Below are 19,814 nucleotides of genomic sequence, written 5' to 3'. Positions count from 1 at the left end.
CCCTTCACCTGGATTTGCTTCCCCTTAAGAAGCACTCAGACCCAACCAGGCAAAAACCAACTTCAACAGTGTGAGTTCCCACAGGTGTCTATCAGGTTTCAACGTATCAAAAACCAATGACAAAAGAGCTCAACTTAGGTGTAGCAACATAACGATAAAAAATAAAACTTTTAAAGACTTAAGAAAACAAAAACAAAGTGTTCCATAGCAATTGCAACCTAGGTTTGAAAAGCACAGATCTCTGGCCGTTTTGATACAGAGAAAAGTAAGAAGGATGACAAGCCTTAGTCAAGGTACCCACCTTGCTTCTAAAACAAGAGCCTGCTATGGTCAAGGCAAAGGAAAACTGACCCCAGTAACTACACCATCACTCTGGAAACCCAGGTTTGGCTGCTGTCCCGCCAAGACAGCCGGGAACAAACGTGGCATAGCAGGCACAGGTATGGGAGAGCAGCGGGAGGAGCAGACCTTCCCACCTGCTCTGGGTGGTACCAACAGCAGCAAGCCCAAACTCCTCCTCTTCCACTCACACCACCTTCCTCGGCCAGAGGTGGCCAGATCCCCACCCATCATGGGGGCGGGGGTGGCAAAACTCAGCAAAAAATGCAAACCCAACAGTTTCATGGGGAAAGACATAAAGAGTCTTTAGCTAAAGGGTGACAAAAGAATTAGCACTTAACTATATTTGCTGTGAATTGAAGAAGTCACTTTTTTTTTCTCCTCCTCTGAAGGCTTATAAGCAGAAAGGAGAAAACCTCCTACGGGTTCGTTAAAGGCAGCATGCTTCTGTACGAAACGCAGCTGGTAGCCCACCAGGTGTTAGCCTGGGGGTATTCCTTTCCCTGAGCCTTGCAGCTGAACTGCGGGGGATGCTGTGCCGAGGATGACTCCTTCTCCTTCAGGAGAAGCCTAAGCAGAAAATAGCACTGTTTAATCACTCCCTTTCCTATACATCTGACACACCTGCTTCCTCCTGTGACTAATCCCCTTTTCTGTTGCGGAAATATCTGGTTATGAAGACAGCGTGGGCACAGAGGGGCGGCTAACAGGCTACGGCACTTGCCACCTGTCCATAAACACAGGTAGTAATGGGAAGACCAGTGAGAACAAATACACCGATCTTCAGTGCCAGCATGATTAAGTACCAGCTGCAAAACACAGGGCCTAACCCACAGGCCAACAAAATGAACGGAAGCTTTGCCGGCCAAAGATGCCAACGGCAGCCTTAGCAAAGGCTTTGGTACAAACACCTGGGCCGTCTCCCCACCGCCACCAAGGATGGTCACAGGAGCCCAGCACCACTTCAAGTCGAGCCACGCGGGCTCCGTTTCTGGTTCTCCCACATCTCACTCTACGCACAGGCTCATCTGCAGTTAGGGTATTGCTAAGCTTGCCGCAGTCACAGAGAGCCTGGGACTGAAACAGCTTTGTGACAAATCACTCTGCTTTCTAGATTTCTGTTATACACAGAAGGAAGAGGCATTTTGCAGGATTATTTATGGGTGGGATTTTTAAGAGCGCCTGAAGCCTTTTCAAGGAGGTCCCTATGATCCCAGCTGACAGGGGAATTCATTAGCCCTCATCTGTTCATGTTCCACTTCAAATATCTTAAATCAAATCCTAACTTACTCGTGGTCCAAGTCAAGATACTGACTTCAGCGTTCATGAAAGCACATGTGAACATGTCACACACAATGCAACACAAAGACAGAGGCTAAAAAAAGTTATGCTCCAACTTGCTCTGCCTAATGAATGTGTGTATAAAAAGCTCTCTGACCAGACAGTCACGATGATAAAAAAAGATCACTTAACATGCCAACAAAAAAAAGCAGTCGCAAAAGAAACGCCATGATTTTTGCCTTTGGTTTCTTTTAGTATTGTTAAAATGTGCTTACGCCGTTTTTTAAATATTTTTCTGATCTCCAGTTACTGCCTGGAGGCATCTCTCCGAAGAAGAGCGTTCTTTCCTCCCCGTCTCCAGTAAAATCCTATGTTAAAAAGTGGGGTTTTTTAAGAAGCCAAGACTGAATACAAGATTTAGTTCATATGTCCAGAGTCGCAAGAAATTTCTTCCTTTTCTTAACGACAGTAAGTTTGTTATGACGGAGGTGTGCTGCTGAAACGGTGACAAAGATTTCTCCTTACCGGCACTGCTGCACCGAAGTGTGCCCTGAACAAATAAACTCCCGCTGAAATGTTTGTAACCATTCACGAGGGGGACAGTGTCGGGAAGGGTAGTAGTTGTTCCTAGGCCAGGTTCTAGAAGAAATGCCAACATCTGGAAGCCATCTCAGATGGACTCCTTCCCGCCAACCCCTGCGGAAAGGCTCCTGAATAGACAGAGAGATGCAGCCACCATCTCTCCAGGTGGAGGAGAGAGGACACCAGTGGAACAGCACGGCGAAGCGTGTATTGCTGCCGCCCATCCCAAACATGCCTCGCAGGACTGCTAAGGAGGACCAGGCAGTGGTTCAACCCTCCTGCTTTACAAGGCAATGTGTTTGTTTTTCCAACAGAGCTCGCTCCTGCCAGTGCCATGAGTTGCAACTTGCTTTTAATCAAAGGCAGAGGGAGGGCCAGTAGCAACCTGGAATCATCAACAGGTCAAGGCATATATTAAATGCCTGGTCAAGGATGCCCAGTGGGAGTGTTATTAATGCAGAGACTTTTATTAGTGCTCTGCCTGTGTTTCTTTGCAGACTGAGCTGATGACAGTTGAGGCTGCAGTATTTAGGTCCAAGACTCCAGCAGAGGTGTCTCCATTAGCTTTGCCCTTTTCCAGGCTCTCACCAGGAGATCTTTCTACCATTGTAACCTTCATCTGAACATGGCTGTGTAAATCCAATGTGAAGGAATACAAAGTGTACCAGCAAAACAACGAGTCTCATGGCTTAAAATACTGCTTTCACACTTTTGCTAAGAATTCTATTTTTTCAAATGTGAATCTGGAAGCAACAAAAAACACCTTGCTTTACCATTTCCCTCTTCTCATTCCCTTTTGGCTTTTAGGTGAAGCTACTTATTGCATCTAGTTTCACTCAGACTGTAAACTCTCCTAGACAAGGATTGATCCTTATGTAGAATGCCTTGCACAATAAGAGAGGACCAATTCGGATCAAGGCTTCCAGATATCACTGTAACACAAAAAAACCACTATGTTCATAAATGTCAATGTTTGCCCTGGTATGGAGTAGCTCTTAAGGTCATTTGTGTATGCACTTTCTTCATATATTTAGCCAGGAAAACTGCACTTCCACTTGTAAGCTCCATAAAAGTGAAGGTATTCCCTGAGAATTGCTTGAAGACTCAGGAGTGGCAAGATACACATTCATAATTTTACAGCCATCAATTGACGTTTTCCTAGCTAATTAGGACGCATACAACCAACATAAATCAAAGATACTAGAGCATACATCAAATTTTAATAAGTTTTTGGAATCAAGCTCTTTGGAAATGTAGCTTCCAAGTTCATATTTAATATACTATAATGTTTCCAAGAGGGAATAATATTTTCTGCTCTAATTCTATTATGTAAAAATATGTTTTCTCTGCCAGTAAAACATATGGGACAGTTCTTCTGTTGTTAATAACTGAAGTCATGCAGTACAGATTTTCACATTTAGTATTCTGAAACTAAGCCCTTTTTGGTAAAAAAACTTGGCCAAAAATAATCCTAAACAGAAGTGAAATTAATTGCTTTCCCATCCTCTTCTTTAAGGCTGAATTTACATACAGTATTTTTTAATAGTTATTGAAACGCAACAATCATGGGCGACAAACTTTCTTAGTGCAGATCTTCCACTGAAGTCAGTCAGTAACAGCTCTGCAAGAGGAGGGGTTGCAGAAAGAGGCTTTCAGGAAGATGCATGGTTATTCTTCTCAGGCTAAACAGAACAAAGCGGTGCTCTCATTCAGTTGAGCCTAAATGCAAATTTTTGCTTCATCAGTCCATGAATGCCTCAGTCCTCCAAAATGGTATTCATGTGCATGATTTTTCAAGTTGTATAAATTCCACCAGAACTTTAAGGAGTCTCCTCCGAGTACACAGGTTTAAGCATCAGCTTAAGCTTTTGTGGAATTCAAACCTAAATCAGAAGCAAGTAGGTTTTAAAGAGAAAGAGGAGCTCCCTATCTAAGCTAGCACCTGGGCAGGACTGGTAGGTCTACGTGAATTGAAAAAAGAAATCAGACCTCTTATTTATTAGGAAGAAAGGTGCCTCGCTTTAGGATATAAAAAAAACCCAACTCTTACTGCTTAATAAACCTTAATAAGTGGTTTTGTCCTAAAGAACATCTTTACAAATACGAAAGCCAAATACACCTTTATAGCCTTGTAATGGTTTTCACAGTGCATTTCCTAATACTGCAAATGCTGTAATTGTGAAGAAATTACAGGCAAAACTTGCTGCACAGTTTTTTTGCTGTTGCCGAACTGCCTCTCACCACGCTAACTCTGAAGAGTTTACTTCAACAGCAGATAAGCTCTGAAACAAACCAACTGCTGTAGCTTTTGCCTGACAACAGGAGAGAAACAAAAAGGGTTCAAAGGTACTGCCAAATACCCAAAGTACAGAAGTGAGTTAACCAGCGAGTTCCATCCCTGACTCAGCAGGCAAAGAAATTGCATTTTATTTTGCACGACACCATGCCATTCTGGCATGTTCAGCTTGAACCCACTTAACAGGGCATGGGAGACGCAGATCACTCTGACAGTGATGCAGAAAGGGGAGTCCTAACCGAAGTGATGCATCTCAAACGCCAACAAAAAGCAAGATGCAGAAGCAAAGAGAAACTAAACCCAAGAGCTGGTCAAGACTACATATATCTTCTGTAATGCATTTATCATGTCAAAGCAAGCTAATGATTTCTAAATATCTTGCTCAGCTCCATAATGTACTTTGCGCAAGGCTTTGGAAACTGCTCAGATGTTGCTGGCGTACAGAAAAGACCTAAAAGCATCACCCTTTTAGAGCCTTTTGCCCTACAACACTGCATCCCCTAAGTATTCGCTAAATGTCTCAACTGCGTGACGCCACAGCAAATGCAGATAACCCATGTCCGTGGTCAGAGAGAGCAGGCACTACCTGACATCCTCCATTTTCAGGACATCTGAAATGGCCAGCGTTGGTTTTATTTCTTTACCTGGAAAGTTAAGAACTTGATGTTTTGATCCTCCCAGCTCCAGCTAGACCCATCTATGGTTATTATGGTCTGTTTATACTCTTCACTTTCAAGAGCTAAGCTGAAAGATGCTTCAAATGGGAATTCTCCACCACCCACTGTAACACTTGGGGACACCCAACCACTTGCAAAGCGGTAGGCTGCTCAACAAGTGGGAGAAGGAACAGTCCATCTTCGATCCAACTGTGTGAGGAAACTGGGCAACAGGCACTCCTCCGTGGAGGAAAGGTAATCCGCAGTGATTACCTACACATCCTTCTCTTTCATAGGCACTCTGACCCCAGACCAGAGCGTGGGTGCCACCACGTTCCTGCCTCGACCCTCCTAGCAGGGATCCCTGCACCCCCCTGGCTTCCCTGCTGCAGAAGCACCCCACCCCACCCATTTCTCCCCTGCCCCGGACAGGCAGGACCCCCAGCAGGGGTGCTGCCCTCCGGCCCTGCTGCTCCTCTGCCGCAGGCGACCTCCGCCGCAGCCTCTGCCGAGGATCTCCAGAAGTAAGTTAAAAATGAAGAGTAGCCTTCAGGCTCCCTGTCATTCCTCTCCAGGTCGCGGAGCTCCCTGCCAGCTTGCATAACATTTATTCTATTCAAATTCGACTTCTCAGTGCTTTTTCCTTCCATGCCAATGCTGCTCCCACTCCACGCGCTCTGCAAGAAGCCAGAGCGCGGTGGCCATTTATTAAAAGAAAATTGCAGCATCTTGCACTCAGTTTTGCAAGACCACACAGTTAATTTAACTCAGCGTGAGGGGCGACCATTGAGCCCTTCTACAAAAGAATCGCGCAGAAAGCAAAATCATTTTATCACTCGTTTCTTTATCCAGCAAACCCTTTGGCTTGGCATTCAACCTTCCAGCTGCCGCTCTGAGAATCTGCACTGAAAAAATTAACCTTATTTCTCGGAGTTGCAAAGTTGTCACAAGTAATTATCTGCCCAGCCCAGACTTGACAACGCGACGATGAAAGAGCTGACAGGCCGTCCAAGTTAACCTGACCCTCCACCAACCAACTCTCCGAGCATCCTCCGGTCCAGGCGGCACTTGAAACCTGCCGTTATAAAACTAGAAACCTCGATTAGAAAAAAGGCAGCCCCGGGTTTATTGGCCCCGCACAACAGAAGCAACCAGGGCTGCCACAACCCCGGAGCCCCCCGGCAGCATTGGCTTACCCTGCGCCCTTCAAAGCAAGGAAATTTAAAAGAAAGAAAATTTAAAGAAAATTTAAAAGGAAAAGTGGCAGATGGAACACAGTCATGATTTTGCGAACCGGTTAAGAAACAAACAACTTTGTTAGAGAGCGGGTGGAGAAAGGATTCATCTTTGGACTTCCCCCCCCCCTTAAACAATCCACAGAAATCTGTCTGCTGAAAGGGAATATGAATGGGAAAAAATCCGGCTCATGAGCCAAGGATTGAGTCGCAAATGCCTGGGGATTTTTGTCAGCTGGCCAAATAGGGCGCTCTGGCTTGTTTTCATTCTTCCTGCTTCCTATTACTTGCGATCGAAACGTTTTCTATCGGTTCGGGACAAATCTCGGCACATCAGGGAACACGGGGGGCTGATGGCAGCAGCAGGCGAGCGAGCGCACGCTCTCCACGGGGATGACAGATAGGGAATGTCCCTCAATATTTTAATCCACAGAGCTCACTTAAGCACCAGAAGTGGGGTGAAAGCGATTCGAACGGTGTGCCCTCGAGGCAGAGCGTGCCTTCTGCAGATCGAGGGGCCGCGGCGCAACCGACCCTCGTCTCCAGCCCTTTTCCATCTTTTCCCCGGGTCATTTTAGAAAAAGCAGTAGGTCTGTCGGGTTGTCCGCCCTGTGCCTGGGCTCACGGCAACCCGCAGCAGCGAGCCCCCCTCCGCAGTAGCAGGTGCCGCCTGCGGGTCTGCCCCAGGGCCCCGAGCGAGGGCTTTCACCGAGGGAGCCCCTGCCAGGGTTGAGAGCCGTCAGCCTTCCTCGGGGACTTGATAAATAAAGGAAAAACAGACGAAAGAAGGGAAAAGCAGCTGTTTGGAAATGAACTGTAAAAACATCTGTAGCGCACCACCGACCGCTTCTGGCTGCGGCCGCGGAGGGATTTAAAGGGCCACGATGTCGCTGCGGAGGACTAGGACTTTGCAGCCACCCCGATTAGATGCACACGGGGACCAAACAGCACCCCAGAGCAAATCAAACAACCAACCAAAACCAGGGGAAAACTGAGTTGTGCCACCACAGCGAGCCCTCTCCTTTTGGGGCCATGCCAAAGGAGGAAACGGTAAATAAGGGATAGTCCTTAATAACACCGTACTGCACCTCTGTCAGCACCTCCCAGGTGATGCTCTTTTTGGCGAGTGGCATCGAGGGGAAGTTTAAAGAGGGCTTCGCGACGTTTTAATTTACTGCTGGAAGGCCGGCGGCTGCACTACTGGAAGCGGTTAGTTCACACACAGATGAACTCCATCACTGCCTGCACTTGACTAGCTGACAACATACCGAAGAAACATTAAAATCAATCTATTTGGCTTTGGTGCATATCATTCCAACACAATTTTATGCATTTGCTTCAGACTTAGCGGGAGGGGGAAAAAAAAAAGAAAAAGGAAGGTTCAAGGGTCTAAGTAGCTCAATTTATTTTTCAGTAACTAAGTTACCAGAGACTCGTAGGGAGATTGTATTTATTTTCTGAAGAAGGCTCCAAGTTGGCAGAGAGGTCCTTGGAAGTACATATTTCTTCACGTTCTCTTGATCTCAGTGTGTGGAGATTCACTTAACAGCTGTTTTATGTGCAAATGTTTTTTCAGGCATGTCCTCCCCAACCATAAACAGATTTTTAAAGGAAACCCTCCTAAAAGAAGTTAAGAGACAACAAATCTCTGAGCCTCTTCTCACCCAGATCTGGAGATGAGATGTGAGCAAAGCCCGGAGGGTCTTCACACCACAGAAGGTTGGGGTGTTAGGGTTCTTTTGGGTTTTTTTTTTTTTCCTTTCTTTTTTTTAATGGATCAATACTGGCCCGTCCAACAGAAAAAACAATGCTCTGCCCTCTGCACAGCTGTACTTCATTCCTTTTTTTACATATACATGCATTCACATGCATTAGTATGTGCAATATCTATAGTAGGTCTACCTACATTTAATCTTAAAATGACAAAAACAACGAGGTTTTTTGGCAATGCAGAAAGCAAGAGAGACAGTCATCTGCAAGAGCTGCAATGAAATCATGTAATCATTTGGCTACACACAAACTAGGCATATCTGTAGGTGTGCATACATCTGTGCATGCATACAGACAGGGATGAGGAATTCTGGAGGGGGTGGAGGCCACCACTTCCCACCATTTTCTGGGACACATTTAATTGAGAACACTTGGGGTTACTGTTTATGAACCCATCACAGAACCAAGTTCCTACAAAAACCACTTAAAGGTTCTACATCGTACTACTAAATCGTTATGTTAGCTTCTTTGGGTTCATTAGAAAAAGACAGGATCCATAGGCTGGGCTTCAAAACAAATAGGTAAATTGTGCCTCTAATGATAAACTGTCAAGAATTCCACCAAGAAAAAAAACATGCAAAACTGTTTTGAAGTACCAAAAAGGGAAAAAAAAAACCCAAACAAACCACAAAACAAAAGAAGAAGGAAAGCCAAGCCATACTCTGAGCAATAGCCAGCAGCAGAAGCAGCACCTCTGAGGCCACCTGGAGAGCCAGGACAGCAGATTCTAGCTCTGAGAGTCCTACGTCCTACATGCTTTGGTGGCAAACACAGTTTACAGGTTGCTGTCTGCCTTTCTGCCTCCAGGATGCCATTCTAGACGTCTCCTCATCCCTGATGGCTGTTGTTGGCCCCTTGTCATGCCGAGCAAAGCATCTGTGGAGCCAAGCTCCAGGTCAGATCTGCAAAACGATCTGGCTAATAAAACAGAGGGAACGGGGTCAAAAAATCAATATTAATGCTGATACTGTGGTTTGCTGGTGCGGTGAATCCAGCTTTAAAACTCCTACTACCAAATCAAAAAAATGTGATAAAGAACTAAGATATGGTAAAAATTTCCTCTGGTGGTTTAAGCTTGCTCCACTCTTTGCTACCTATTCGAACGCGTATTGGCAGGCTCCTGGCGAAGTCACCTGTCAGTCTGTGCCTCCCACAGGCAACATAAAGCCAACATAAAAGCACCGAGGTAGCATTAAATCCCGTGTCGTCCGCTCACAGTTGATCCAGATCACATCCACGCCGCAGAGTGATCCGGTCCAAGGTAGGGACCTGGGGCAGGACCGTGGATGCACAGCTGAGTCATTGCCTCACATGAAGGAGTAGGCAGGACAGTTGACAAAGCACCGACGAAATCTGCTTCCTGCATTTAACAGTACCATTACCTCCTCTGTCCCGTGCTGTCAGCCAGTAATTAGGATCTTGCAGGTTGTTTCCATTAGCAGATGAAATCGGAGCCAGGTATAGAGCTGGCGGAAAAACAGGATTTCCAGTTGTCAGGAAATTTTCATTTCTTTCGAGTATGGTTTTGGACTAAGTTGGATGTCCTTTTTCTGCAGCTGGGGACCGTGGTTAAGATCCTCCAGTTATACCTGCGCTGGGATTGGGGACCCCAAAACTCCCAGCACCTCCTGCCACAGGGAGGGTTGCCGCACGTGGACTCTGGATTCAGCAGCAGCTCAGCAGCCCAAAATATTTCAAGTGAAACAACCAAGGCTCAGCTACTGGCATTTCCTCCTTGCTCTTGACAAGTATTTCCTCGAGCTAATACCCCTGATGTACAGAGGATTTATCCACACGCAAAGTCCTGCTCCCCCGAACACGGCAGAGGGCTCTGCTGAGGCCCTTCTCCAAAGGGCCTTCTGCATCCCCCAAACTGCAAACCAAACTCGTACCATCCATGTTCTGAACACCTAGAAGTAATAAACGGCCACAACAAAATTCAAGCTCTGAAATAAATTGTCAGAAGCACCTAAGAGAAGCATATGGAAGAAGCAAAGCCTGCCTCTTGGAAACCCACCAGCCCAGACGGTAGAGAGGAACGACGTGCGCTTGGCTGCAGATACCTCCCAGGGGAACCAGGGAGGGTGAGGGTGATTCATGTCACACTCGCTTTTCCTGAAAGTCGCCGTGAAAGGTGTCTTTCCAAATTTCAACTTACAAAAGAAAAAAAAATAATCTCTTGAACTAATGCTCTTCATGTAGTTTGAAGTGCTCCCCCCCACGCACTGCTGTTCTCAGTTACTAACCCTACAAGGATTCAACCAGCCAAAAGATGTTTTTTCTTTTGCCAGCCTCCCCTTGCCAGTTGTCAATGAGTAGTTTGTGAACATCCCCGATCTGTTAGTTGAAATAATCCACTCCAGTGTTTTCTACAGTTAATTTCCTGGGACCGTCAGCTGCAGACAGGCAGTTCACAGCAGCAGTTCACTGTCCGACCTACTGGCTTGTTTAGCGGACACTAAATCTGCAGCTTCTTTTCATTCACATGTACAACCCTACTAAAATCTTGTGCTCTTATGCTTAGCATCAGCCACATGGCCATTCTTCCAGGCTTCTGGATAGTGATGTTTCTTTCTCCTGTTCTAGTTTAATATCTATATTAAACAAACACTTTCTAATTCAAAATTCCCTTTTTACTACCCTATAGTCAGCTAAGTTTTAACCCCTTCACCAACATCCCTGCCAATGTATTCACTTGTTTGCAGTCAACAACTACGAAGGAGGCACAAATACAGTTAAACAAATTTATTTTGCAAGAACAAGTGTCCGTGAAACTTTTTTTTTCTTTTACCCAACTCCATGTCCTTCTATTTAATTGATGTCAACATAATTAAAAGGCACTCCTATTAGTAATAGCTAGCATCAACATGATTCAAATTTTCCAAGATAAATATTTAGAATCCAAGTCCCAGCAATGCAAGTATCAGTATCTGTCTCTCATGTAGGTAGATTCCCAATTGTCCACTCACTTGACCCAAAAAAAAAACCCCACAAAACAAGTAAATTCTTGCAAGATCCAAAAAACACACAAAAACACAGCATTGCCCCCAAAACACAAGGCACAGCGCGTGGACGGGGGCCAGTCAAAACAGCCCCATCGCAGGACCGCAGCTTGGCAAAGGCGGCAGGACCACGCGGCGCGGCCGGGGTCAGTGGCAGCGGGCGGGCAGAGTGCCCCGAACTCGCCGGGGAGGCTCAGCTCTGCATCCACGGGTCAGCGATGTCCGTGGGTACCATTACAGTTTGTGCTGGCACTCGCTTTCTGAGTCATTTCAAGACTTTCTAAGTCAGTTGTGAGATATCCCTCCGGCCTTGAACCAGAACTTGGCATAAAAAGATCCTGAACTAGGACTGGATACTTTTATTCAAAACAAAACAAAACCTTGAAACAGCTGTTTGCACTTTTTTTTGTTTCCTAATTGTAGGTATGTCCAAACCAAACAATCTTGCCTCAAAAGGTTACCACTTGTGTGTGTTCTCATAACATAAAGCCCATATTAATAGTGGCTTTACTTTTTTTAATAGGTCTATAGTCTACCACTTGGGTGTACGCTCAAGGACCTTTAATGAACAGGTCTAGAACTGAAATAGCGGTTACTGGGACCTATGTATTCCTCATAAGCGTAACGCACCTCGCTGGTGCAAAATCTGTCCAGCTGACCAACAAGAAGGGGTCTCCTGCAGCCACAGTGCAGCTGATGCCCTTGTACCGTCAATACTGCACTTCATCTCATTCCCAAGTTGAGGAGTTCTATCATGAGTCTTATAATATAGCCTATATTTGTTTTCACATATTCAAAATCCTCGAGTCAGCCAATAAACTAAAGCCAACTCCTTTTTGTATTAAATTATACATATATAATGGTATCTTTCTAAGCTTCTACAGGAAAACTCAGAAGAGGGAAAAAACCCAAAAGCAAAGAACAAAAATATTAAATATCATGTTCTTTTCAGCCAAGACAACAACCTGAGGAGTTTGATCTTTGCTGCTCATTTCTGCTCTAGAAATATACACAAAAGAAAGGCTGGCAATCCCACTCCCTGCAGTTTTCATGCAGGAAAAGGCTCATGGGGGTGAAATCACAAAAAGCTGTGGTTGTGTGCCCATGGCAGTCTGCTCACAAGCTCCTGTCCCGATGGCAGGCTTCTCTAAGGCAATGCCCGAGCGAAGCCTTCCAGGAAAGAAGACCAGCAACGGGCGAGCAAAGGGACAATTTCCAATCAAGTCTCCCAGCGCTGCTCTATGACAAGCTCAAAAGCTGAAGGATCTGCCCCCGTTTCAATTGCTTAATCAAAATGCGCAGTCACTGAAGGCTGCTGCAGGGCTGAGGCTGATCCTTCGGTCTGTGACGTGACACTGAGCAAGTCACGCTTATTCACTCACATGCCTCGGCTTAGCCCTGTGCAGAGCGAACAGCCACCTCTTGGGCCTTCGTGGTCTCCGGCGATCTGTAAAGTGCTTTGGAGAGAAGGTGACGTACAGCCACAAACGATGAATCACCTCTGTCGAGCACTGAAATGGTTCATCATACAAACAGGTAAGACACAAGAGCTAAATCCTTCCCTCGGGTGCACGATGAATTCACTCAGGAGCTCATCCAGGTCTGTTTAGGTGTAATCTCAGAGCCTACACAAGGTTGAAAACTGTAATCCTTCTCACCTGGTGCTCACCTCTGTTCTTCGGCTTTTATAAACGTGAACTCTGCAGGCAAGAAGCCAAGAGACAGGTAGCATTTCCCCACGGGTTTCCACCATCGTAGTGCTGACGATCTACATGCTGCTTGCACCACGAACTGCAGAGCACTAACCAAAGTCACGTTCATGAGAGCACAGAAACAGCCTTAATGGACCAGACCAAAGACTCAGACAGCCCAGCATCTTGACTCCAAGGGTGGCCAGTAAGAAATGTTTAGGGACAAACACAAGGCAAGAGACGAGACAGAAGGATCTGTACCCTGGCACATAGTCTTCCAGCCACCAGAAGCTCAGCGGCTTCCTGGGAAACAAAGATCATCACGTTTATCAGTTACCGATATAAGATGTATTACCTCCATCCTTTTTCAAACCATTCATACCTCTGGCCTCCACAACATCCTTTGGCAATGGCTTCCATAATATGGAAGCACATGATGCACTACAAAGGGAGTCTTTCGGGCGTGGGGGAAGAAATTGCCCTTATAAAACAAACTGAACATGGACTGATAATAAGATACACACAGCCCACAGATAGACTGTAAGCCAACCAAAAGTTGGTAAAACAATGAATGCATAAGAACGAAATTAATGACAAAAACACATGTTCTGAGATAAAATCTGAGAAAGACAGCAAAGGAATTTTTGAAGTACTGTGCAAGAAAAAGTTATGAAAAGGCAAGATCAACACTGTGAAAGAAATACTTATGCACGACTGTATGAAAAGAACTGATTTTTCAATTACTTTTAACGGGAAGCAAAAAATTTGCTGCAAAGTATAGCGACCTGGTTATTTTCTTTGCACTCTACAAGCTAACCTTCAAAAGATGATACTTTTTCCCCCTGGTGTTTTTCACAGCGCAAGAGATGCACGTTTTCTGCATAATTCGTCTGGACTAAACAGTTTAATCTATACCCACTTTGTATCTTTTGGCTGGTTCTCTCATTATAATCCTATTCTTGCAAAAAAGAAGAGGACAACTGTTATGCAGAGAGCCACTGACAAAAATGGATTCAAGAGATCAACTAGGTCGCTCATAGGTAAACTGAGCTCATGGTAAACTGAGCTCATAGCCAGAAAAACCCTCCAAAATGAAGTAAATGAAAAATGAGATTTTCCATATTTAAAATATTTTCTCCAAGATAAAATGGCTGGGGGCTTTTAAAAAAATGAAAGAAACTTTTACAAATATCCACCACATATGCCAGTAAAAGGATGGAAAAAAGAATCTTTCTTAATGGAAAAGACACTCTAATTTTTTTCTTCCCCTTCCCTTTTTCATTTCCATTTCAATAAAAAAATTAATAATGTCCTTAAAAAGCCCAAACCATAACACTTTAGCTCTTTTGTTAGAAAAAGCTAAAATGTTAATTTTTCCAAAAAAATGACCAACAATAATGCTGAAATCCAGCAATGCAACTCCTGACAAATCATACTTGCGCAATACCAAAATCAGTATTTACCAGAACTAATCAGAAAGACACCTCTCACCTCTGAAGGTGAGAAGTAGGAGGGTTACTTTCAAGCCAAACTGCATCTTCTCACTGCTAGTAGCTACTGCCAACTCAGACCCCAAAATCACTACAAGCTGGTGGCTCCTAGCACTTGCAGGAGAAGAGGGGGCAAGGAAAGGCCACGCCCAGCCCTCCCCCTCCATCAGGTATCTGCAGAAGGGTTTGAAATAATTTTATACCCATGGCAGGGATGCTCAGGCTGATGCTGGGAAATGAAGAGGACTATGCTGGCACCCAACTCATCCCCCAAGGAGGACCAGCCAAGGACAGGGCGAAAGATGACCTGCAGCAGGAACCCTGGCACCCAGAGCTCAAGAGCCTTTTCCCCCTTCTTGCAGGCGCGGTTGAGATTTAGGTTGGAGCACCACTGAAAGTCAACGGCAGCAAAATTACAGCAACTTGCTTTGCAAACTTCTCCGCTCCTGCAAAACATTGCTCGTAAGGTAATTCGTCGTCTCGCAACTCTTAAGAACGCCCTTCTAATTTCTTTAGCGTCACCACTTACCATCCCTTCCACACAAAGCATTCCATTTCTGCAGTGCTGTCTCAGCTACCGCCAGAAGCACAGCAGCACCCTTGCATGCAGCCTGGAAACCCAACCTGCTCACACAGGGCCCTGGTAAGCCACCTCCCTTGCTCCCATGCCCACTTACTCATCCGCCCAGGGATACGTGCAGAAGCGTTCTCGCCTCCTGCTCGCCGACTCACCCGTTTTACCAGCCCCAAGTGTCTCTCCCCTCCATCCTTGACCAATGCGGGCACCTGTCCCCCGTCTCTGACCACTTTTTCCACTCCAGCCTGGCTTACCGCTGGTCTCTTCTCTCCGCCACCGACCAGGGGCCCGATTTACCATGAATTCCTGAATTCCTCACTGCCACGTATTTCAGAGGAGCTCAGAAGTGTCCACACTCGCCCCGGCACCCACCATCTCTCACCCACGAGGGCCAGCAGTTCATCAGTGCAAACCACAGGGCGAATGAAGCCAGCCTAGAAGACACATCATGAACGCTGGCTGGACTGCGGTGGAGGTGGCTGCTTTCTTCAGAGTGAGGAACAGGAAGCCCCAGAAACAAAGCCCTAAGAATGAAACCTCAGCATTTACGTAATCGGCAAACAGGAGGCTTAAATGGTAAAACCCGAGACAGTACGGGTGCGACGTGGCGCACAGCCTCCCACACTCGTCCACAAGAATGTGACCATCTCAGAATTAGTTGATCAAATTACGAGCCATTGCATAGCTGAACAGACAATGTTCCTCCACCGGGGCACGGCCTGTCTTCAATTGCTGCAGAGAGCCCACAGCAAAGAAACTCAAGAGCTGACACAAACATCAGCTTTACTGCAAGAAATGGGAACACATTTTTCTTTTTGAGGCCTGCGGGCAACTTTTGTCCATTGTTCACCCACCTAATCTCAGTGATTTCACACTGTGGACATCAAAATGACTATTCACAGAAGGAAAGCCAGAAAGTCCATCTAGCAGATGTAGGAAGAATGTGCTCCTCACCTACAAGGAGCCCATAAGCTGCCCTGCAGAATGTACCACCAAAAGCAAAGCCATCCCTACGACCTCTGAAGATGCCCACAGCAAGCAGCGTGGGCAGGAAATGGTAGGTTGCCTTTACCTCAGTGACTCCTGCGTGTCACAAACCCCACATGAACTCATGCCATCCCCCAAAAAAGCTAATTTTAAGGGAAAAGGTTCCTTTCCATCCATGTTTGGGCTTTGCACTCAAATAGCAATTTGTCTGCTCTCCTCCTGTTCAATTGACTGACCTGAGTCCCTACACCCATGCTCTCCAAAAAGCAGGATGATTCTGTATATTCTGCCCAGTCCAACTGCCAATACAAGTCCATCATTTAACAACAGAATTGATCCCTCTGGTCTCCACCGAGCAAAGAGTTCAAAACATCCCTTAACGCTTCCTGATCAAATGTCCAAGTTCCAAACGCAGACATCACCAATGCTTCATTTTCTGTTTCAGTGTCACCAACCTAAAAACGATTTCCATGTACACATGCCTCCCAGGGACACAGAAGCAAGATTAGGGACAAAGGACTACTCTGCGTATACACAAATACATTTTGTCTGATTCTTACTTTTCCTTAAAGAGAAAAAAAAACATTTAGATCTCCAAATCTGATATGGAATACTATAAAATGCATGTTCCCACGTAACTGATGCATAACACACTGTATTTCAAATAATTTGTTTAATGTGGGTAGCCACATATTTATCTGTTAATCTCTGTGCATTTTGTTACTCTGTCCTCCACCCCTTTTGTTACGCCTATCACCCCATCATGTCCTCTTAGCTGTCAAGGGCAGAGCTGCCTTCTCTGTTATGTATTGGTACAACGCCCAGCACAGACTTCTCATTACAAACTCCAAGCCCCGCTATAAAAGAAATAGCAATTAAACCCATGAATAAATAGATAAATTTCTGAAAAGAATGTACAATTTACATAATGACACAAATTCACAAAAATGCTGGTTTTGTGTTGGTCAGCACTGCAAACGCGAACTCCCTTGAGAAACTCCATATTTTATAGGGCTTTTTATGGTGCACTGGGACAGCAATGAGAAGATGACAGCCTGAAGCCAGCTCTTAATCAAATGCAGATTTACCTATGGAGCGCAGACCCATGATTAACGAGTTACATCAGAAAACAGCTGGGGAACCAAAAAGAGTTTTGGTGCTAACTAAACCTCAGCTCACCTGAATTTAAAATAAAACCCTTGAAGAAAAGCCTCTTCAGTTAGCCATCATTTTTTATTACCGGTATGTGGGACACTCCCTGCTACAAATTCCTGCTTCTCTGGGTGGAGACTGATCGCTTCTGAGCCATTTCTTCACTGAGTCTGAACCACCCACATCTACCAGGAAAATTTATTGTGATGAATAGACCTATTAATACCAGCTTCACCCCACCCTATACTGCTTCAGAGTATGGAAACTCAATGGATGTATCTGGTTTTGGTTAATATGCCATGACTCTCAAGTTTTACAATGGGAAGGCGGAGGAAACACATTATGTATTTTACTGTAGTATTTTGGCACGTTGTCCATAAAATGGAAAATTCAACCTATCAGGGATCCAATTGCAGCCTTTGCTTACCAAACCTTACATCCTCCTTCACCTTTTTTCACAAAAATTATTTTCTCCTTCGTTTCTCACTTCCTTGCCAGGAGGAGCCAAGAATAAGCCTCAGGTCCTCCCAAGCTCACGGCAGAATCACGTCGAAGAGGATGAGGAGAGGACAACAGCACGCAAGGCTTGCTATGGGAAAATCTTTCGGGACCAGTTTTGAACGCGGCACGGACTTGTTCTCACCTTGCCTTTAAAAGCCTGGCCACAGCTAACGCCTATTGACTTCAGAAATTAAATGCTGATTTAAAAAGCAAGGTTACTGCAACTTGAGGAAAACCCTACACAGGTGTCACTCAGAGGAAGACACCCACACAAAGGGAATGGCTTAGATTGCTGCGTGCTATCCTGCAATTACAGAGCTCAAATTATGGAGCAAAGAAAATAAAAATAAGCGAGACAGGACAACCGCGGTAACAACGGAGCCAAGTCTGGACAGCGGGAGGGGGGAAGACATTGAACTGCTTTGGTTATGAGGCAAAGCGCGGGCCCACTAAACCTAGGAGGAGAGAAAGAAAATGCAATAGGCTTTCAAAGCATGCACACCTCATTTAAAGTCTGTCTCCCCAGGAGGAGGAAAATCAAAGAGTGAATTTCCTCCTCCATGGGTCAGCTGAGGCTGCTACAAGACAAGAGTCTATCACCGCTGCCAGCACTTCACCAACACTGCTTTTGGACAGGGATGCCCAAAGTGCAGGACCTTGAGTGGGCTCTGCATGGAAATCCTCTCCAAGTCTGTCTCCAAGATGCTCAAAAATCTTATTTTTCGATGTTTGCCTGGCACTGCAGGAGATGCTTGAAGGCCACCTCCTCAGGGAACAGGGACTTCTTGGCAACGCGTTCCAGAACAGCTTCACTTTCATCATTACTAGCGTGACCGGCTCCCAACTCTCCCTCCCAGCAAAGCAACTTCCTGACTGCTTCGGCAACTCTTGCTCCTCCAGGTAGGAAGCAGTGAACATCAAACGCGGGGAAAGGCAGGAGGAGCAAGCAATTCTCCATCCTACGTTTCAGAGCCACAGAGAGCCCGGCGGGAGGAGAAGCAGCATTGCAATGACTCCGCTTTCTCTAGCTCATCTGATAGTGCCATTAGCACAACTGGCTCCCAGCCACCAAAGTGAGAAAAAGAGCAACTGGATGCTCGTCAGGAATGATCGAATAAAACTTTAACGTCTGCATAAAGATAACAAAACATCTGGCGGGACGACTGCGGTCCAGCCACACGTACCGACAGCACCAGCAAAAGAGCTCCAGCGCTGCTCAGCGCCGCTGCAGCGGGGAGAAGCCTCGAGATCAGGCTGGTTCCACTGCAGGCCCTCTGAACAGTTTTGGGCCGCTTCTTGGCAGAGCTCTTCAATTTATTTTAGACCGCTGGCACTCGCTGGAGGGAACTATTGGGAGGCCCATAAAAATCAAGTTTCCTCTCCTAGTGTCAACTGATGAAGTAGTCTTCGTTTCCTGACCTCAGTCATTGTATAGTGCTACCGCCTGCTGTTACAGAAAGTTGCTGTGTGACAGTAAGCAAGCTGACACCTAATTGTTAAATTCGACCAAGTGTTTTAATTAAGGGAAGAGTGTCTTTAAAATAAACTCTTAGAAGGCTTTGGCCCATGTTCAGGAAAGCACTTAAGTACAAGCCTTAGACTGTCCCTCTTCAGGAAAGCACATGCTTAAGTGCTTTCCTGAATGCAGATATATTCCTGTCCTGGGGCCTTAAAAGTGCACTAAATAATAAAATTTATTGCAATTTGACTTCACTGTTTTCTTGAAATATTTATTTAGCTGCTTCTTTATTAAGAGTAGAGTCACTTAAATTTTGTATGTATTTAACAACCCTTACTCTTCACTGATCGCATTCCAAGAGACAAACAATCTGTTAATGCCGTTTCAGTTAAACTCTAGGTTTATTTCCCATTATCATGAAACTGTCTCATTTTCTTGAAAAATATCCCAATTAAACCAGTTACCCTGATACAGGGTACCCCTCTGGCCGCATACCACTTGAAATAATTTTGCATGGAGTTGGAGATCTTTTGAGTTCATTCTTAGTCCTACGTAATAAGGATATAACGTCAAACTTTATCAAAACCGAAACTCGCATCTGGGGCATTCACTGAACAATGACGTTCAGCCAGCGCTTCTCCACATATTAATGTCCATGTTATTATACCAGTATAGATGTCACGAGTCAGACCAAAAAGCCAGACTTCAACAAAAGCAGATCCTTCCCCCGCAGCCAATACACAGTGCCTGCCTTTTACATCTCCCACAAGCTACTCCAACATCTCCTCGCTGTAAA

General features: G+C 45.4%; 1 protein-coding gene across 1 annotated transcript in view; it reads right to left on the bottom strand.

Annotated features, from left to right (window-relative positions):
* BMP6 (bone morphogenetic protein 6) overlaps positions 1-19,814 on the bottom strand; it is a 94,269-nt gene that overhangs the window by 55,118 nt on the left and 19,337 nt on the right. The window lies entirely within an intron of this gene.

Source organism: Calonectris borealis, chromosome 2, assembly GCF_964195595.1.
Source record: "Calonectris borealis chromosome 2, bCalBor7.hap1.2, whole genome shotgun sequence".
Taxonomy (NCBI): Eukaryota; Metazoa; Chordata; class Aves; order Procellariiformes; family Procellariidae; genus Calonectris; species Calonectris borealis.
Note: the sequence above shows the minus strand (reverse complement) of the source record. Positions and strands in the feature narration are given on the sequence as shown.